At 43.5% G+C, this 22,155-nt stretch overlaps 1 protein-coding gene across 25 annotated transcripts in view; it reads left to right on the top strand.

Annotated features, from left to right (window-relative positions):
• KIAA1644 (KIAA1644 ortholog) overlaps window positions 1-22,155 on the top strand; it is a 236,596-nt gene that overhangs the window by 162,465 nt on the left and 51,976 nt on the right. The window contains exon 1 of one of the 25 annotated variants that reach the window (XM_017826665.1): window positions 401-427. The exons of 23 other annotated variants lie outside the window; for them this stretch is intronic. The gene's annotated coding sequence lies outside the window, so the exon portion shown is untranslated. Of the gene's footprint in view, window positions 1-400; window positions 428-526; window positions 704-22,155 lie in introns of those variants that run through there. One more of the 25 variants, XM_017826664.1, reaches the window with a different exon arrangement.

The following is a 22,155-nucleotide window of genomic DNA, read 5'->3' on the forward strand; positions in this document are numbered from 1 at the left end:
CCTCCAGCCCCCTCAGGAGGGCGGGGAGCGGCCGCGCAGTGCCGGCAGAGCCCGAGCAGCGCGAACCTCCCCGGGAAGCCCCGAAAGAGGAGGAGGAGGAGGAGAGGAAGAGGGCAGGGGGTGCGCCCCGCGCCCCCCCCAGGTTTCACCTCCAGCGGTGATGCCGCCAGCGCTGCCGATACCCCCCAGCCCCGGAGGACGCCGCCGGGCTTTCCCAAGGCGAGTGGCCACCTCCGGGCGGCTCTGCCCTTCCCCGGGCCGGGCAGGGCTCCGGGCAGCGATGTCCCGAGCAGAGCATCCCGCTCCCTGCGGGAGAGGAGCGCCGGGGCCCGGGGAAGTTCTCGTGCGGGGCAAGGGAGAAGCGGCGAATCCAGCTGCTGGAAAGGGACACGCGTGGGAGAGGGAGGCACCTGGAGAGCCGGCCCAGGTGGAGGGAGAGCAGCTGGTTGGAGCGGAGGCGGGGGGAGGAAGGGAGAAGGTGGGGAAGCGGGCGGGGACAGGAGGGGATGGGTGGGGGAGCCGCAGAGCGGCGAGATGGGGAAGGAGGTGGCGGCGGCGGCTCCTGTGCATCGGTGCCGGGGCTGAAGCACCCGAGAGGAACAGGCACAGGCTCACAGCAGCACCGCCGGAGCCGAATCCTTCGGGGGTTTGCCGTGCAACTGTTGGGAGAAGTGGCTGTGCCCGGGGAGCGACTCAGCGCAAGGTCAGGCGCGGGTTTGTGCGGGGCTTGTGGCGGATCGTCGGAGACCTGCGGGTGCCGTGCCCGGTTCCCGGAGCGGAGCAGAGCCCCTGGAAGGGAGCAGAGCCTCTGGACGGGAGGAGAGCCCCTGGAAGGGAGGAGAGCCCCCAGCCCGCGATGGGATGCGCGGCCGCCGCCGTCTCTCCCCCACCCCGCGCATCCGCGTTTGGGAAACTTTGTGTGCTCCCGGGGCCGGGGCGGTGTTGTGCATCCCGGTGGACCGGGATGGCTTGTCCTGCTTGTTTGCCCTCCTCCGGGCTGCTGGCAGCGGGTTGATTATGTGTGTGTTTGCGTTTTGGATCAATATTTATTTACGGGGCTCAGGTATTAATCACTGGTGCCTCGGAAAGCTCATTAGCGGTGACTTGTTTCCATGACAACGGGACCCCTCGGAACCTTCGGGGTTATCCGTTTGCCCGATTTATTTATTTATTTATTTTCTTTTCATGAGGCTTGTTTGTAGTAGTGTCGTGTTTTGTCACCGAGGAGGAAAACAGACAAATAAACCCTGTGTGATCCTGTGACCCCAGTTCGGTTTTCCTCTAACGCTCAATTATTTCCCCAGACTTAATTAACGGTACATGAATGGGATTAAGCAAGTGTGTGAGTGATACAAGATTTCTTAGTGCTTGCTTTGATGCCTTGCCTCCTTTAGCTATAGAGCTCAGACTAAGACGTGGTTTGACTTGTCTCTTGTTCAGAGCACTCCTTAAGACACTAAAAGAGTGTGATGTTTGCTGTCTTTTTGTTTGTGTATCATTCAGTAGCACAGAAGCCTTTGGGGAGCACTGTATTGCAGCTTTATTGCTACAGCAGAGCTGGGGATCAGCAGTGAGTTATTGTGTGACTCTGTCACCTTCCCGGGCTGTGACCTTGACAGGTCTCTTAAGTTCTTCATATCTCACCCTGCTCAACATTGCTCCCCTGTACCTGTGCTCTGAGCTAATCAAACAAAACACTTGGTCTAAGATTGAACACTGTTAAAACTGACCCTATGAGTATATTATTTTCTGTTTCAAGAGTAAACGTATCCTATCCATCCCATTTCCCCGATGGTATAGGTGAAAATTCCCCTTCTTAACTCCAGTCTTTATTTAACTCAGCCCAGCTGGCTCTTCAGATAATGTGTGCTGTTATCACCCAGCTGAAAACAGTGGTTCTAATCCCATTTTTGCTAACTACCAGTCACTGCTCTCCTGGGTTATCTTCATCAGAGTCAGGTCAAAAGGAGAGTCTGAAATTTGTAGGAATATCTACTGCAAAAAGTGAAAAGATGCAAGAGTAAAGAAAGACAAGACTGTAAAACTGAATGACAGTCTCGATCACTTGCCTTAGCATTGCAACAGGAGAGGGACTTAAGTGCTTCTTGAGAGCAAGCAAACACCCACTTTTAACTGAACTGTATGTTAGGTTGAACATCTGAAACTGTTCTACCAATTTGCCTAGTTTTGCAAGAAACATTTTAATCTATAGTGTTCTGTTGAGAAGCACTGTGTGTAAGAAATGTTTGAGAATATACAGTTCCAAACTAATATACTGCCTGAGATGTTCAGTTGTGACTGGTTTAGATTACAGGAGTAGGAAGTTATAATAGTAGGGGAACCTCAGTATGAAGCACACATCTTGCTTCTCTCTCGAAACACTCCTTTCAAGTGAATAAGCTTTTATAAAATAACTGTCTCTCATAGTGTGAGAAAGAGTCTCTCCCTGGCTCAGCTCAGTCCAGCAAAGTGCTAAAACATGCCTTGTTCCAGATGCATTAGAGTAGGCAAATCATACTTCAAGCTTTTACCTAAACATCCTAAACAATCAAGGCCCGTGACCTTGACTTTTGTATTCTGGTTTTTAGCAACTTGAGAGCGAGACATCTGTCCAAAAATACTACTTGTGGGTTGAGGGCCATTAACAGCCATTAGTTCCCAGTGAAGTGGTTCCACCACAATCCCATGAAGAGAAAGAAAGAAATCTTAGTCAGCATCTTGTCTCCTTTGGCTGTCATGGACTTAAATTTCCATACTGAATGATTAATTTTTTACTACTTAGTGCTGCACAGTCAATACAGGTGGAGAGGGAAGTGATCTATCTAGGCTTTACTCTGTGCTTTACATCATCTGTAAAGCTCAGTCTTTTATTACAGGTGCTATTAAGAAAAACAGATATTCCAGTTCAATTCTCAGACCCTGGTTGCCATGAGGGAAAAGAAACACTAATCTTAATTTTATTTTTTAAGACTGATAACTGGCAGTAAGAAAGATAATTCCTAAGAAACCCTCATTACTTCTAGAGATATTCTTCAGAACAAAAATCACTTAAGGTTGTAAGAAGGCTGCTGAGTATATGAGCTGTCAGTGATAAAGGTGTTCTGTTTGAGGGAGTGGAAAAAAGTACATAGACATGAAGGCTAAATCTGCAGATACGGATGATTATATTGGTTTACATTGTATTTTACCCAGCATTACAGCAAAGTAACTTGGCTATAATTTACACTGATTTTCATAAACAAAAATGCTTCTGGTGGTGCTTATATTCAAGGTACTACCTATTGCTCATGCTGCCTGTTGCTCATACTTTGCTCTCCTGGGGCAATAAGCTTAATATTGTTTGTTTCTGTGGTGTTGGAAGTCCCTCAACTGGGATGAGTAAGATGCAGGACCAATATTTAGTGGAGGGGGTTGAGCTCCTTTCTTTGTAAGTGATCTACTCTGGACAAGCCACTTTGTCCCTCTATTTTAACTTTTCCCTGGTCATCTTTCCTCTTATTTCTCATCACTCAGTGTTGCTTGTTTGGAGTGTAGGATCTCCAGGGCAGAGTCTTGCCCTGTGCATACATTGTGCCCAGACAGATCTCTGCCGGAGCAGAAAAATGTCAGTGCAGCACAAGAACATGGAATTATAGCCAACATTTTTCCTGTGTTGGTCACTGGGATTTTTGTATGATCCCCAGTTACAGTCTGAGAGGCACTGAGGTGGTTGCAGATCAGTGGGAGGACGTAAAGCAGGAGTTGTCTCCGGTGCTGGTTCCTTAACACTCCTTTTACTGAGTATATTTGAAGAAAACAGCTTTCAGAGCAAAAAGTTCCCAGATCTGTACTCCAAGGACTTGGGAATAAAGAATGGCTCATTCCTGCTTTTCCTGAACACCTGTTTGCTATCAGGTTGAATGTACTGGCTTTCTGGATGTAAAAATAAGGCAGCTGCGAATTTAAAATAGACCTATTGGCAACAGGAGGAGAGCAAAAACCAGCACTAAATATCCAAAGTGGCATCTTGATTTTCTTTTTCTCTCCTTTTTTTTTTTCCCCAGTGTTTTTAGGAGGGAGAAGGGCAGATAAGTTTCCAGGTATACTTTTTGAGCTTATAAAATACACAGTTTCATTTGACAGGAGTGAGTAATGATGTTAGGAAGGTATGAGAGCTGTTTTGGTGTTATTCCAGTTGGGAGCTCTATTATGTTCTTCATAAACTACTACAAAGAGTTTACACTTCAAAATGTGCTGTGCTTGGTTCAGCTATGTTATTTTTTTGTTTGGTCTTAATTTCAAAATCACTCTACTAATCAATACTGGTGCTTTCTGATAAAACAGTCTTTTAGATTGAGGCAGGGTTGTTTCCTAGGAAAGGTTTACAGATGAAAACTGACTTTTAAAGTGATCTTTTCTCTTATATCTGGTAGATTTACTTCCATCTTTCACCAGAATTTGACTGCTACACTTATATAAAACAGAGAATGTATTTTTGTATATGAGTGGTAAAGTAAAACTCTTCTGTTTCAGTCATTTTAAACTTTTGAAAAAGTGAGGTTTCTTAGATGTGAAGGTATAGAAAAGCTCCTTTCTGACCTTTGATTCGCTCACCATATTTTTAATGAAACTGTGTACAGTAATTTCAAAACTACTTAGACTTTTAAGGCCCAACTTTGAGAAGAACCCCCCAAAAATCAGTGTTTTAAAAGATTTATTCCAGAGGGAATAAAGAGACATCTCTAAGATGCCTCGTGTTACACCCCTGCAAGTTCACAGGCACAAACTCTCTTGTCCCTTTGGGAGTTTTGGACCTGGACGTGTTTTCTACTTGCAAAAACAGGTGAAAAGAGACATCAGCTGAAACTACTTGTAAATTCAAGGGACTTGCTCTTCTGTTTGTTGCTCAGAGCACTGATGGAGTGGAGCAGCACCTGAAGCAGTGATTCTGCACTGCCTTTTCCCTTCAGCTGCCGTGGCACAGCTTTGCTTGGACAGCACAGCTGCTTTGCCCAGGCTGGGTTTTTGTGGGAGATAACGCTCTGCCTGGCTGTGCAAGGGAAGCCCGGGTGCAGATGTGTGATGTTCCCAGGGAATAAGGCAAGGAAAAGCCTCACCTCTGCATGTGCAGCAGCCCCAGCAGCCTGCCAGCTCCTCCTCCAGAGTCCCTGGGTTTGCAGGCTGACCTTTCCTCACTAGTGAGGCTTAGCAGGCCCACCCGATTTTCTCACTTCATGCCAGGATGTCTGATGTTGCAGACAGGGAGTCTGTTCCTGCTCTGTTTGGAGGCAAGGGCAGAATGCTCCCTGATTTCCATAGGAACAAGATGTATTCCTAAACATACTTCAGTAGCTGGAAGGAAACTTCCTAATAAAGAACCAGGCTGTAACGTTACACAGAACATGAAGCATTGTTCGAGGCTTCAGAGCTCTGAACAGCAACGTGCCTGCAGACCAGGCACTGCAAACAACCAATCCCAGGGCATTCCTGGCAGGACTGGGGAGAACTAGCAGCTCTTCTGCCCAGAGGCTTCAGCACCTTACTGACAAAATCCTGTTTATTCTGAGGGATGCAATTCAAGGCCCTCAGGTTGTACCAGGAACGGAGCTGTAGAAGCTTTGGAGTGTGACGTTGTCAAGCGGGAAAGAAAGGTGGTGGGATTTCAAGTTACCCGAAGAAGTTGGAACTTACCAGGGAGTTGGAAGTTACCAGGGGAAACTTGGGACTGCAGTTCTGCTGCTTTGAGTTTTTCTGCTCCAGCCAGAACGGTTTCTAACTAAAACTACTACTTCTTCTTCTTCTTCCTTTGGGTATTAATTTTTTAAGGTGGGGACCTTCCACTCCTCATCTTACTTTTACTGCCATTCCTATGTGTCACTTTACAGTGAAACCTTTTTCTTTAGGAGAGGTTGAAATGGATTACCTAGAGCCTGTTGGAGGCAGTGGTTTCCAAAATGTAGCTCACAGATATCTGTGATTCCTTGCTTGCTTTCCATAATCCATGTATTCCATTAATTTTGCCACTGTTCTGTCCAAATAGAGCTGTCAAAGTGCAAGGAAGTGGTGGGAAGATATAGATGGTGCATTTGCCATCTGTGTTGCATTCCCAAACATGAGAGCTCCAGGGCTGCTTTTTCACACAATTTTCAGCTTGTGGTAGTCAGAAAATACCATTTTCTCTGGTTATCTCCCATCTCTGACCAGTTTGGTTTTGTGCTGAACGTCTGGGATGTTGTATTTTTTTTTCCCTGTAGTGTCTTAGCAGCATCAACACTTGTTAAATCCTTCTTCACCTACTCCCCTGCTGAATAATTACACTTCTATTTAAAAGCTTTGTCTTGTAAAGCACATGGCTGGCATGCTTTCTCATGATGTCCCTTCTCAGATAATTAATATTTTACCATTCAAAAATACAGGGAAATTTTAGAGAGAAAAACTTTTCCGGGGAAACTGTGTCCACTTCAGACACGTACCTTGAATGGCAAATACAAGTGTTCAATATGCATTAAAAGCCAGAGCAGTGGTATTGTCCTAATCTAGTTGAGGTTGAGTTCTTTGTTCCTGTCTTGCATGTCATTGGACAGAAAGCTGCCAAGATAATAGACCAAAGATACAAAATGTTTCTATTTCTAAGGGCACGAACGTCCCAGACTGCAGAACTTGAATACAAAACATTTTGGATTATTTGCTTGAAAGCTGTAAAAGAGAACACAAGAACGTCCAGGAGGGGTGTCAGCCCAAAATTTCATAGTCCTGGAAAACTTCATCCAAAAGGAGGGGTGTGTTGTTGGAAATGGATGGAAACCTGAGCAACATCTTCCCAGGATGATTTTCATTGCTGTTTTGTGGCGGAAAATAAAATACAAAAAATACATTCATTCTTTTAAGATTCATCTCAATATTGAAACCGTTTTTTATGCAGCCGGTTCAATGCAGCCATTCATGCTTGTTACCTCCTTTGAATGTGTGGAGTTTTAAGAGCAGCTCACTGTGACCCTGTTGTAAAGTGTTGTGACGTGGCAGCGTTTCGTTGATTAAGATACTGCTGAAATTTCATTTTTAGAAACCCTGCTGGCAGAGGTTTGGAAACCTGGACTCCAGCCAGACAATGAACAATCACTGAAGCCAGCTATGCAGGGAGATTCTATATACACAAGTTGGAGGCTGTTAATTAGTGCTCTGTGTTGCAGCCTCTCTCATCTGGGTTTGGGTGAATCCGTGCAGTGGTCACTGAGCCACGTCCTGTCCCACAGCCCTCCAGGGGCAGGTGGCACATGGAAAGGGTCCTGTGGGCTTGGTGCTCCTCCAGCCTGTGATTTGTGCCAGTCTTCAAGTTGTTCTCCTGCTGGAAGAGCAGCAGGGGGCACAAATCACTGTGGTCACCATCTCTGCTGCAAAACCAGGCTCAGTCACTCCCGACTTCTTCCCATCTCTGTTCCCTTCCTGTTTGCTCAGGGTGGGCTTCACTGTCCAGCTCCTGTGTCACTCACAGGCAGCTCCCTTGAAACTCTAGAGGGTTTCCATCAGAAACAAATTTACATAAGAAACCAGCTCACATCATACATTACTTTGTAGGAGCCTCACACATGGAACTATAGCGATTAAATTACAAGTTCATCTTGCAACAATTTGCCTTTTGTTTCAGAGTAGAAGAGAACAGGTGAAGAGATACTGAACAGGCTATAATATTTCTTTGTATGAAATAACTGTTTTCAAGACTTTTATAGGTCCGTGGGCAAATTCCATTTTATTTGAGTGGCCCCATGTGCCTGAGGGATGCAATTGTGAAAGCAGAGCCTCCTGAGTCCCCTCTGCAGGAATTGGGATGCACTCCTGGGCAGGGAGCTAAATATAGCAATGGGAAATTTATGAGGAAGGGAACTGGCAGTAATGACAGCCCTTTTGCCTTTCTGCTCTGTATCATCAGGGCCATGACCTCATTGCAGTCACAGAGACGTGGTGGGACAGCTCCTGGGACTGGATTGCTGTCATGGATGGCTACATTCCTTTTAGGAAAGACAGGGCAGCAAGGCCAGGTGCTGGAGCTGCTGTTTGTGTGAGAGAGCAACTGGAATTTATTGAGCTCTGCCGAGGAGTGGGTGAAGAACAAGTTAGGAGTTCAGGGCGGGATGAAGGGACAGGCTCATGTGGGTGACATTGGTGTGGGTTTTACTACAGGCCACCTGATCAGTAAGTAAGAGGTTTTCTATAGACAACTACAGAAGTAGCCTCAGGATCACAGGTCCTGGCTTTCGGGGGGGATTTCAACCCTGACACCCACAGCTCAGGGCTCTTGAAGGATCCAAGAGAGCTGGTTAATATTCCAGCATCACTTCCTCCAAGCTCAGGATCAGTGCATCCCTGTGCACTTCTCCCTAAATCTTCTGACTGCAGTGGGAGATTCTCAGTAGCATGAACATGAGTCCAAATGACTGAGAACTAAAAAGAATAAAATTTATTACTTTATGTATTGAACTGACATTACTCTAAACTTAACTGCAGTGGTGGGAATGAAATACAGAATACATATATTCACAAGGTTTCACAGTTTGAAGCATTTCAGAGATTATTTTTCTCTTTTGTTCTTCTCTGAAGTTTAACCCAATAGTCTTCAATCTGTGGTAGTTATAGTCCAACCTTAAAGCATCAAGCAAGAGCTCCCAACGTGCTTTTCATAAACATCCTGTGCTGTGCTGCCTCCCAGAAAGCCCTAGTCAAGACTTCTTTAGGCAGGCACAGAATTAAGGAAGTCTTGTAATTTGTTTTAATTAATTACTAAAGTCAGGATTGACTGTGTTTTGCAGTTTACTGCTGGCTTGGGCTGGGCTGATAAAGCTTGGGTGTCCAGCAGCTGCCTACAAACTTCCAAAATTCACCACTCTCCTATCTCAGAAGTGTTTGTGCCTTTTCCTCCTTCATACCTTCCATATGAAATGGTTCTGGGAACAGTGGAAATGGTTTTGTTTCATGTAGTGCTGATCAGAACCTGGAAAATCCTTTTCCTCTTTCCTGAGCCTAATTCTTCTTTCCTTTGCTTTTTTCCTTTCTGTGGTGTATGAAGTAAAGGTTCTGGTGTTTTAGTTTTGAGCATCAAAACCAAATAAATGTTTATCTCATTCAAACATTAATTATTTCTTTTTTTTTTCTAATTCAGCTGCCAAAATAAAAAAAACAAAACTACCAGGCAGTTTTACAGCCTTTATGGAGAATTTGTACCTGGCACAGAGTGGCCCTCCAAAAGAACATGTCTTTTCCTGCAAATTGAGATGCTGAGCACATGGTATGATCAGTTGGTTTCTAGAGTCCTCATCATCACAGGCCCTCAGAAGTCCTGTCTTCTTCCACAAGAGCATTTTCCATGATTTCCATAAACTCAAATAGTGTAGGAAACCACTACAAACCCCCCAAAGCTTTAAGGGAGTAGATTAATTATGTCCTTTTCTCGAAAACAAAGCTAAGACATGGCCCTCAAGGAACTCGGTATCTTCAGTTCTTGAGCCTATACTGGCTGTGCTTATCACAGAATCACAGACTTTGTCAATCTACTTGCAGAAAGTGCTGTTAATATGAAGTGGAAAAGTATTTTTGATAGATAACTCTCAGGTCTCACGTGTTATTTATATACCCATGCTGAGTGCAATCCATCAGCATGATGGTTTTGTTTATTTGGAGAGGAAGGATGTGACCAAAATTAAATTGTTTTGCTATGAGCAGTAGAGCAGACCCAGGAAAACAGGCCATGTGTTGAAGTACTTGCTGCTGTTAAAAAATGTTATATATGACAAAACCAAACAGTGATCCAGCAAGTACAGAGCCTGAATTTTGAAGCACCAAGTGATGATGGATGTTATGGAAATTCATCAGGATCTCTGCCTGCCTTCCCCTCAGAAAGGGATCCAGAATTTCCAGCAAGACCAAGCAGAAACGTCAATGATTAAAATACGTAACGAGCACCTAATCAATACTGAATTTGTTCTATGACAAGAGTGAAGGATCTCTGAAAATGTAAAGACGTGAGTAGTTAGGAGCAGTTCTCACAGATTAGAAGGATGAAATAATGTCTGAAGAACATGCTGCTTTAAGATAGAAGTGGTAAAGTACCACTTAACATTTAAAAAAATAAAAAAAAATTATTCTGGGGGTTTTTTAGTGGTATGCTGTACCAGTGTTTGGTCAAAACTGAAGTTCACCAGAACACCAACCCTTCCTCATTTTTCACCATACAAAGCACAACACAGCAGAAAGCAAAACCCTCAAAACACAAGAGATCAGCAGGACACAAGCCAGGCATAAATATCTCTGCAGTATTAGAGTCCTTAAAAAGGAGAAAAGATAGAAGTAAAATCTCATTTCTGTCTGAGTGTGCCAACAAAAGGCAACACCTGCTTTCCTAGGAACAGCCTAAGGACCACACGAGTCTGGTTTTTCTGAAGACCTTGTTCTGCAGAGGCCACAAACTAAGCAGTGTGACCACAGACCAAGCAGACTGACCACAGGGCTGCTGGAGCTCTTGCCTGCTGTCTGTGCAGGGCCCAGAGCAGCTGAGTGTTGAATTTCCAGCCAGGAGCTGTCTGCAGACAATAATTAACTGCACATCAGCACAGTGGCTTTGGCCTTTGACATGACTCTGCTTTCAAGGTGTGACAGTGTGTTTGAAGAGTTTTATTGTGTGCCCTGACCCTGAGTTGTGACTTCCTTTTATTCTGTGGTTGAAGAATTCAGAGTTGGGTCAGCTCTTCAGGAAGGCACAGAGAAGAGTGGGTTTTAGGGATCAAATAGTGACATTTTGTTCCTGGAGCTGAACATCAGCACTTGAGGCCATAGCGGTTTGTGTTTGCCCAGAAGCAGACTTTCAGACAGCCTGGAGAATGTCTTCCAGTACCAAAAGCTTTCAGAAAACTGATCTTTGTGGCCATCAAAAGGTGACTTTCAAGTCATGATCTGTTCTGGTCGAGTGATGCTTCATTTGTTCTAGTACAGGTGTTTGCAGGGATGAGGGACAGGGCGAGGAGACTGGACTTTGGTGTGACTCTTTGGGATTGGAAAGATGACACAAGAAAGGGTGTCAGAGTGGATATTTGGGTCAGGTGAAGCATCCATCTAACTGACTGCCAAGTCTGATATTGGCTGGGCTGTGTATTTTATTATGTAAACATAGGGCAAATTTATTTCCTCTCAGCTTCTGCCTCACAGGTACTTTCAACCTGTCAGTAGAGTCCCAGTTTTGTGATTCACAGCTGTTGTTGGAGGGTTTGTCCATAGAATTTGTTTAGTTGTTCTTAAAAGATAAGGAAGCTTTTTGTCATAGGGAGAAATCCAGTTAAACTGCACACTGGGGAGGGGAAAACCACCTCCTGTTGTTTGTTTTGGAGGTGCTATCTGATAGTGCTGTAATTCTTGTATTATCAGAGGTGATGCATGATTGCTGACTGTTCAGTTTGTCAACACTGCTTGAAAATTGTTATGGACTTTTATGAGATTCCTTCCCAGCTGAATCTTCCTGGTCTATTTAAATGCTTTGCAAACTGCAAACATTCCACACCTCTTACTATCCTTTTCATCCCCCTCCTGATCCCTTTCCAGCTCTGGAGATGTAGAAAAAACCATAAACTAGTGCCATGGTATAATGAGCTTTTCTTTTTTTCCCTTTTTTTTTTTATCAGTTTCTGAAATTCTGTTTGCTATTGAGTTCTAAATCACCATCTGCATAGAACTGATGTGCACAGTTTTATTTCAGATGCAGTAGCCCACCCAGTGCTGAGCACACCACTGTGCAAAGCTGGTGAGGGGAAGGGGTTTCTTCCCTGCGTTACTTTGCATTTGCCAACGTGAATTTCATATTCCATTTTATCCCCTGGTTACTCAGTGAGTGGTGGATCCCACTGGAGTGGTTTCTGGCTGAAGGCAGGGAAGTGTCCTGCCAAGCTGTGGGTGCTTTGGAGAGGGAGTCAGCTCAGTGTGAGGGAGTGTGTGTCTTGGGAGTTGTCACAGGTTTGAGGAATTGGAACTCCTAAATTCTCTGAAATAAATTTGGTCAAGACAGTCTGTTAATTCTGTGCAATTCTTTGCCTTCTAACACAGAGTCTTTGAAGGGCTTAATGGGCAAAACCTGACAGCCAGGTCAGGGAGCAGTAGTGACAGCAGGAATGTGGAAGGCCTGCCTTACTAGTTTTCTGCATCAAGGGCAGTGGTGGGAGAGGAAAAATGGCCTGGAATCAGAAAAAAGAGATAAAGGTTGGTCTCCACTAGAAATCTGTTAACTTAGAGCATCTTGACAGCAAGGTGACAATGTGGTCAGGTGCTTGATGAGCTGAGAGCACAAACATCCCTGGAATGCCTGCCCTGTGGCCCTTGTGGTTCTGTAGGTTTTTGGGTTTCCTCAGCTGGCAGCTCAGCAGAAAAGCAGTGTTTCCTCTGTGATTCCATGCTACGTTTCTTCTACAGCTTTAAAGTTTCTGAGGCAGGAATGGCACTTGGTTTTTGCCCCCTGTGTTGCAGTTGGACTCCTCGGTGCTGAGAGAAGGGACCTTCAAAGTGGTCAGAATTCCCTGTGCTTATTCAGACTGCTTTAGAACCAGATCTGATGTGTGTTGTAAAGGATGCAGCTCCTTTTGTAAAGCAGTCGTAGGAGGTCTCTCCTCACAAAACAAGAAGAAAAATCTTCAGAGTTGTAAAATCTTCCTTCCCCTATAAACCAGAAGTCTTGTCTGTGTGGAAAAGAGCAAAGTTTTCAGTGAGTCACTAGATTTTTAGGGATTTTTCCTCCTGGTGACTTTACCTTGGTTAGGGCATGGGGAATCATTACATCTTTGGGAAAACAGATTTCTGTTACTGGTGTTGCAAAATAATTTGGTCCATTGTGGAGTCACAGAGTGTGCCTAGACAGAGTACTTAGGGGGAATACTCCCCAGCTGGTGAGTTTATCTCCAGGAGACAGAACAGTCACTGAACATTATAAACAGCAAACAGTAACAGATCACATACTGAAGGAAATGGAGCTATATTTGCTGTAGCCTTTGGTTGTGGCATCTTTGTGGTCACCTGAACAGTGTGAGGTGCCTCCATTTCCAAACGTGGTATTAATGTTATTTTTATTTATTTTTTAGGGAATTTACCTTCTTGCTTTGATTTACTCTGTGAATTCTAGTTCTTTCTGGAGCTGTTTAGACTCTCTAGTCATGCTCTTTTGCTGTTTCTTTTAGGTTAAGGCATCAGCATTATTAGTACTCTTGAACCTCAATTAAACCTCTTTCCCTGAGGTTTTTTATTTTTAAAGTTTGGCTATCACATTTTGGCTAACCATGGTGACTTTGGTATGCCAAATACAAGTGTAACAAACAGCCAGTTTGATTTCAGGCTGATAATCTTGCTTATCTTCTTCTAAAACCTCGTACCTAACTCTTAAATAAAATACTTTTGAATTAGTGATCTTACTGACATGTTATGCAAGCTCTGGTTCTTATGTGCTCTCGTTAAGTAACATAATCCTCTTGCAGTCACTGCATCTGTTCTTCACATGGCAAGAAGTTGTCTTGCTATCAGTTGAGTTGTCTTGCTATCAGTTGACCTTTCAGTATCAGATTTCTTCTGCTTGTAACAGTTTGGGTTCTTTGCAGTTTGTTGTCCACTGCACAGCTGGATTTTCCTCACTTGGCACATCCCCATTTCCTCAAGGAAGCTCAAGGCTGCCCCTTCCAGTGCTCTTTCTGTGTTTCTGTTGTAGGTTGTAGTTACAGCCTGGTCTCTTGCCAGTGCAGTGTCCCTTATTTATCTCCAGTGATGTTCCACAGTTGTCCCTCTCTGTCATGTTTGACGAAAAGACGATCAACTGCTGTCAAAAATAAGGTTTCCCAAAACTGTCCCACTTCCCTGGTGCTCAGTGCTGGTAGGTAGGAGGTGACTGACTGATCTGGGTGTATTTATTCCTGGAGTTCTCCACCTGCCCTCACTCAGTGGAGTCAGCAGCAAAGTCCTTGTCTTCCAACTGGAGATGTCCATGTTGAATTGCACTTCTTCATTGAGCTGAGTGCAGATCCAGATCTATATGCTGCAGAAAGTTTCTGAGGATAGGTGAGATGTATTCCCAGGGGAATTCCTGCTTAGGGACCCTTAATACCACTCCATACTTGATTTTAGAGATGAAGCATGGGGCACAGCAGTCTTTGCCCCAAGAGCTGGGATTTGCAAAGCTGTGTCTAGAGGTGGGGAGCAAGACCAGAGACCACAGCTAATCAATCCATCACCATGGGCCAGTAGGTAGTTCCTGCTTTAGGTAATGTAAACTTACCCAGAATAATCCCAATATTCCTGTCTTAGTGTCAGTTATTGGATAAACACTCAGTCCATCCTTTTGATGATGGACAAGCAAAGCAAATTGAGACAAGAGAGCTGCAGTGCACAGAAAACTCGAGCCTTGTGTATTCACTGCTGCAGTGCTGACATTTCAAATAAGGCCCTTCACAGGTCTGTGCAGCGTGGTTTAACCAGTGATCTATTAAATGTATTAATACATAATTTAGTTATTTTGAGGTTCTTAAATTCTGCTTGTTCTCATTGGTCGCTCGTGGTTGTAAAGCCTTGAATTCTTTGGAAGTGAGAGACCAGGCAGAGGGGATGTGAGCTGGCAAAAATCCCACCAAGGTGCCCATTGTGTGGAACCAGTTAAAGAGCCATGGGCTAAAACGAGGCAGAAATTTCCTCAGTGTTTGGATCTGAGGCACTGGGCAACAAAACTGACAGTGTTCCAAGTAGTTTGTGAAGTGACTTAACTTAAAACATTACTGATGAAGTATTACACCATGATTACTGTGGAAATAAAAAATACCATCCCTCCTGTTGTTTCCACTTACGCCCTTCCTTAGCTACACTGGTTCTTAAAAGAGCTGCAACAGGTTCTGAGTTTTCATTCTGCACAGCCAGTTTGAGTTTCAAAGTGTGTTTAGGACAGAAAACTCCTTTAACCATTACAGTGCTCAAAAATACCTTTATCAAAATACCTTTATCAAAAATGCATTTATCAGCAGTGAGCAAGTGCTAATGGTTTTTGACTAAGTGCAGTTTCCTAAACATCTGAAAGAAATGTGCTTTTATTACCCAGAGACAGGTACTTGTTCTTTATTACCCAGAGACAGGTACTGGGCTCCAGCCTGTGCTTTGCATAAACTTGCTTCATATGTGCACCATCCTTCTCATTCCTGGACCCTCTTGTTAAGCAGCTTTCTCAGTTCTTGGCCCATCTTCTCACTCCTCATTTTTATTATTAATATCCTACTCTTACTAGTTTCTTGTTTCCATTTATATAGTGCACTATGTTTCAGCACAATTAATAGGTGATTTTTACTGAAAAACAGTAAAAGGCTTTTGGAATAGGTTTTAAAGCATATTTGAGTGGGTTTGAAAACCAAATATGTCACATTTAGCAGCTTGAGACAAGGTGTTACAATTTCTAGATTAATCCAAAAGATCAAGCTATTAAGTGGAAACATCTTCAAGAACTCGCCGATATTTAAAGTGTTCATTACACTGAACGTGCAGTGAGTGTGTTGTGATGATGAAAATCATTGTTTTCCTGGTCATTCAGGGGTCAGGACTGCACAAGGTTCTGCCACCTCTTTTTCTAAACCTGTCCTGTGCCCTTCTTCCAATACTCAAGAAGTCCAGATAACAGTCTGGTGTCTGATCTCTTGAGGATCTATCAAAAAACAAGGTCCTGTTATATCACATCTCAATTATCTCTCTCATATGTCATATATATCGTATATATATGTGAATATATCACATATATGCTATTAATAATTATATATTGTACGTGCCATATATCCTATTATATATGACATATGTAATGTATCATATTGTTATATCTAAGATGTCTTATGTGGTATATGTCATATGTATCATGTGTATTGTGTCACACATATCACATATGTCCTTTTCAGTCATTTTAGTACAAACAAGTGAGGACAGTCAAAGCAGAAAAGCCTGAAGTGCCACTTCCATTTTACTGTGAAGTACATGGAACAATAAACTTTTAGAGGCAAGTTTTCTGTGATTCAGTTAAAACCAAGAATGTTTCAAATGCCAGGTGTTGCTCACGTGAAATATTCTGACTTTGTCCAACCTGGAATCCTTGGGGGGGAGCAGAAGGACCAGCACAAATGATGACTTTGCAATATCCCAAGGGTGAAAGTCAAGCTGCTGCACACAAATGGGGAGCCTTTTTGTTAAGGCAATATGGATAAACCTGTCAGATTTAAAAATACTTCAGGAGGAAAAGAATATTAATATCCAAGAATATTCCTTGTCACTTCAGATGAATGCCTGAAAATACTTTATCTGAAAACGCTACAGAAATCTTTCCAGTAACGAAGGAAATCACTTTCACATCACTTATTCTCCAGAAGTAAAACTTGTAGTGTTTCAACAGAAGTCATACTGCTTATAATTAATGACAGAATAATACTTATATTTTAAAAGCTGAATCTTAGAAGAGAGAGACATCAAAGAGGTCCAAGTCTATTAAGAGAAGTAGGATCTTTGATTTTTTTTTTTTTTTCAGTCTTCAGTAGAGGTTTTTTTTGTTGTAAACCTGCTGATTTTCCTGATGAAGAGCAGCTTTCTTTACTTCTCTGATCTCCTTTTTCCAGTATGAAGGATCTGAAGGATTGGAGTACTCATCTTTTGAGTTACATTATGGGTATCTTTAGAGTGCATTAATTTTCTCATAGCACTGAGCCAGTGGGTGAACAAACACATTTATCTTCATATGAATGAACAATCTGAGCAGTATTTTTGCATGGCAGAACAATAAGTATTATACACAATATACAAAGAGTTTTTTATTTCCAGTAATAAATTTTATTAAAAGCAAAAAAGCTTCAGTCTGGCTTTTAGTAGTAAAAAATAGGTGACATAAATATATATATGGTGCAATATAAATACTTAAAGCTGTGCTCTGAAACCTTTTAATTCTGTGGGAGACCTGCCTTTTTTAATAGCAATATTTGCTTTCAAAAAAATATGCTGATGGCTCTCTTCCCACAGAAAGTGTGAAGATGTCTGTGGGTGGTCACACCAATACAACTGCCTGCGTTTTTAAATGGATTATTTTAACTGCCAGTGCTTTGTGTGCCCTTCACGTGGGTATTCTGTGGGTATTCTGTGTTACACGGTGGCAGTGGAGACAGGGCTTTATTAGCAGCTCGTTTCAGGTTCCTTGAGCTGATATTGTCCTCACGAGTCTCTCCTTAAGTGCATCTCTTTGCCTTGCATTGCACACATTTAGCAGCCAGTCAGGGACCTTCAGGAGTCCATTTAATTCCACCACAGGCCTGGCTGCTTTGGATTTTCGGTTTCTCATGGGGTTGTGTGGTGGGTTGGCCCTGGCTGGATGCCAGGTGCCCACCAAAGCTGCTCCATCACTGCCCTGATCAGCTGGGCAAGAGGCAGAAAGCACAACAGAAGACCCGTGAGGGCAGGGCAGGGAGGGATCACTCACCACTCCCGGGCAAAACAGACTCGACTTAGGGGAATTAGTTGAATTTATTACCAATCAAATCAGAGCAGCGTGATGAGAAGTAAAACAAATCTTAAAAACGCCTTCCCTCCTTCCTGGGCTTAATTTTATTCCCAGTTCTCCCTGTCCTCCCCCGCAGTGGAGCAGGGAGAGTTATGGAAGTTATGGTCAGCACCACATGTGTTTTCTGCCGCTGTTTCCTCCTCGGGGAGAGGAATCCTTCCCCTGCCCCATTCCTCTCCTTCCATGGGAGACAGTCCTCCACCAACTTCTCCAGCCTGAGTCCTTCCCACAGGCTGCAGTTTTTCACCCAGACTTCTCCAGCCTGGGTCCCTTCCACGGGGTCACAAGTCTTGCCAGTAAACCTGTCCCATCCTGGTCCCTCTTTCCACAGGGCCTGGCACAGGATCCTGCTCAAGTGTGGGCTTTCCACAGGTCACAGCCTTCTTTTGGGCATCCCCCTGGTCTGGGGTGGGCTCCTCTAGGGGCTGCAGGAGGATCTCTGCTCCCCTGTAGCCCCCCATGGGCTGCAGGGGAATCTCAGCTCCAACACCTGGAGCACCTCCTGCCCTCCTTCTCCACTGCCCTTGGTGTCTGCAGGGCTGTTTCTCTCACATATTCTCACTCCTCACTTCTCTGGCCAGAATTACTTCTGCCAAATAATTTTTGTGTTCTTAAACCTGTTATCCCAGAGGTGTCACTGCCACCTCTGCTGGGCTCAGCCTTGGCCAGCGGTGGGTCCGTCCTGCAGCCAGCTGGAATTGGATCAGTTGGACATGGGGGAAGCTTCTGGCAGCTTCTCAGAGAATCCACCCCTGTATCCCCCCACTGCCAGGCAAACCCAATACCTGGATGCCAGGTGCCCACCAAGCCACTCTGTCCCTCTTCAGCTGCACAGGGGAGAGAAAATAAGATGGAAAACAGCGTGCCGAGATAAGGCAGTTTACTGAAGTGAAAGCACAAGCAAAGGAAAACACCAAAGATTTTCCTCTCTACTTCCCATCAGCAGGTAATGTCCAAGCACTTCCCAGGAAGCAGGGAAGCACAAGGAGCAGCTGCTCAGGAAGGCAAATGTTGTGAATAATGGATGCCCCCCCCTTTCCTCGGCTTTTCTATCTGAGCTGACATCTCGTGGTCTGGATCATGCCTTTGGGCAGTTTGGGTCAGCTGCCCTAGCTCTGTAGTTGTGTCCTGTGCCAGGACCTTGCCCATCCCCAGTCCCTGGATGGAGGGAATGCTGTGGGGACAGTGGTGATGCTGTGCCAGCCCTGCCCAGCAGGACCAGCACACCGGAGTGTTATCAGCACCTTTCCAGCACTGTGGGGGCTGCTGTGGGGAAATGAACCCTTCTCAGCCAAATAACGTGCTGTTACCATTAATTGTCTTGTCTTCATTCCGTGCCAGTTTTCCTTTCTGCTCCCTTTAACAAGCGATGCCTTCTGCATTTCTCTGTTGGCTTCCTTCATCTGGTTGAGGATTCCAGGTATTTTTATCCTAGCTAAACAAACAGGCTTACACTTTGATATGCCTCAGGGATTCTCAGATGTGTGCTTTTTGCAGCTTGGGCCTTTATTAATTGCCAAATGACCGTGCCCTGCCAGGGGAGCACACTGGGATGGTTCAGTGCCGGTTGCTACCTCGTGACTTCCCTGAGGAAGGTTGTCCCTTCTTCAGGTGAACCTTTGCTCTTGTTTCTGAGCATATTTCACCCTGTTTTCTTTTGAAAAGCCCCTGTGTGGCAGTTTGCAGGCAGTTTGGGAGGCTGGCACGGTGCAGGTGCCAAGCCTGGCTATGAACCTTCCTGGGAAGGATTCCATGGAACGTGGTGCCCACGGTGCTGGCAGTCCCGAGCTCCAAGGCTGATTAACTGAGAAACATTTTCTTAAGTGGGATTTTTTTTTTTTCTTAAATCCTTTTGTAATCAGTGCTGGGCTTTTCTTTTTCAACTGAGAGATTTCTGTAATTTAGAGTGGCCTTCCCAGTTACTGGTAATTACCTTACAGTACAAGGAAGATGATTAATTGCATGACTTGCTTTGGAGATTCTGTTTTTCTAAAAGGCCTTTAGAATCTGCCATGCTTAGAGCTTATGATGAAATTGCAGTTTTACCCTTTTGTTTGGTGGCATTTTCAGTATACAATAGAGGTAAAGACAGCAGTTGGGGAAAAAAAGAGATATGACCCAAAAGCATTCAGTGAGAATAAATAACTTTTAGCTAGAAATATATCAGGTTAAGAACAAGGCCTCTTTTAAACTTTTATAATTTTTGTTATTCTCTGGATGGTGTTTCTGATTGATAGGGTTTCTGAGCTAGTGTGCTGTACCTCCTCAAAGAAAACATAATTTTTAAGCTATGTAAACATCAGTCTAATCTAAAATATTTCCTTCAAATTAATTGGTGTTTCAATAATATTTCATTTTCTAAGTGCATCTTTGAAAGAAGTATTATGATCCCAGCCTTATTAAAAGATATTTCCAGCTTCCCAATGCAAGACTGTTGAGCTCCTCCTGAGTTTCTCACATAAGTGATACAAGACTTGTTCTAACAAGAATTCTGAAACTGTTTATTGGAAAGTGGGATGCAAAAGGACACAGCAGTGCCAGATCAGCCCTTTTGTAAGGCAAAAATAAGGGAATATTAAACTGCTCCACCATCATTTATTATTTATTTACAGCTAATCAATAGAAATTATTGAACTAAAAGATAGCCATGCTGGTAAGAGCTCTGGAGAAGAGCAGACATTTATATAAACAATGAAATAACTGTGTCATAAATCACTGTTATGATAATTACATAAAGATTTTCCAGCAATTAAATTTTTCTTCAAAACATTGTTAGCCTCATTAAAGGAATATAGGAGAAATTTATCTCTAAGACAAACTTCTGCTCCTGCCCCCTGTCAAACATCTGTTCTGCAGAAGGAAAACTGGATTTCACCTGTGGCTGATATATGAAATAAAGTACAGCCATCTGATAGTGCTACCAGAAAGGAGAAAAAACTAGGCTGAGAAACCAAAGAAACAACCCAAAAAACCCAAGCCCTCTTGCACTCCCAGTGATTAGTGTCACGTTTTGAGTCTCATGCATGTGGAATAAGGTGTTATTCCATTCTTTGGGCACATGACTTCCTTGACTTGGCAAGTTTACAATGCTTAGAAAACCTTCAGTGTTGTGGCCAGGACAATGAAATCTTTATTAGTGCAAAATGGATAAGATGATAAATAGAAATAAATTATATCACTGCAGGAAAGACCTTGGATTAGTTAAGTCTTCTTAGGAGGGCAGTGTTTAGTTACTGCCTTCTGCTGTAACTACAAATCCAGATTATGCTCTTAAAGCAGAACTTCTTGACAAGATATTTAAAAGTTTATTTGATTTATGGTTGTGTTTAAGACCTGCATTAGTAATCCTAGATGGTAATTACATCACACAAATGACACCAAACCAGGCTGCAGTCTGTGCTTACCCTTTTAACTGATGTTGAGTTCCAGGTATTAAATACGAGATTTCAGGGGAAAGGGGCGTAACTGATATAAAGATTTGTTTGAAGAATAAAAATAGGACACCAAGGACAATGCAGAGTGATATATGACCTTTGCTGAAGTGCCACAAACCAAAGCAATATGTTTAATAGTGTAGAAGACAGCTGATTACCAAGGAAGCTCAGGAATGCACTGCTGACTTTGACTTTTTGCCTGGAAATGATTATGTGTCAACAAACTTAGAGATGATGGAGAGGTAGAGAAGGATTTTAGAGTAAAACAGTTATTCAGAATAAAATTCAACAGCAGAAGGAGTTCTTCAGAAGCCATCTGGTCATTTCTATTCCCCCCATTTTGGCTGGAGGGACTAAATAACGATTTAAGCAGCTGAAAGATGGGAAGGGAATAGAATGAGGTTATACAGGAGGGGAGAAATCATGTCTGCATCTGGCTCCTATTCCCTTTCTTGGACAACCCCATTTTTCATTACACTGTCATTCAGTTTCTATCTCATTTCTGTGAGATAGAAATACCTCATTTCTATCCTTTGCCTCTTCAAATAACAGCTGTCTTTCCCCCAGAGTTGTCCAGAGGTGTCTCTGTGAGTTGTCATTCCAGGTAGAATAAGGAAGGCAGATGTCAATCATTTTTTTCTCCATAAAAAGGGGGAAGACTGGAATTCAGGTTTGTAACCCATAGCTGAAGTGGGTTAATTCTAAATATAAAAAGCCCCTCTGCTCTTCCCAGACTCCATTAGATTCGGTTCAGCTACATAGGAGCTCTGAGGATTTCACAGTTCAGTATATTTTGGATGCAGTTTGCTGTCCCAAGACACAAAATTGATTGTCTGGGCTCTGTGACTTCATCCATAATATGATAAATATATTATGGAGTGGGCATCAAAGGCCTTATGGTTAGTGAAGAGAAAATCACTGCAGAATGAGCATCTGTGGCAGCTGCCAAAAGGATTATATTTTTATTAGACGAGAGGGTAAAAAAAAAATGTTGTTACAATAAATACCACGTTTGGGAACAGGCCTTGAGAATGCATTGAGATACCAGGATTAAAATAACGCTCTGCTCATAAAATTTGCATGCAGATTGTGCCCCCCCTGCCTTTGATGCTGCAGCACCAGCTTTGTTGTTTTGGTCTTATGTTTTTTCATGATTTGGTTTTATGA

The sequence above is a fragment of the Lepidothrix coronata genome, unplaced genomic scaffold, assembly GCF_001604755.1.
Source record: "Lepidothrix coronata isolate B3197 unplaced genomic scaffold, Lepidothrix_coronata-1.0 Scaffold129, whole genome shotgun sequence".
NCBI lineage: Eukaryota > Metazoa > Chordata > Aves > Passeriformes > Pipridae > Lepidothrix > Lepidothrix coronata.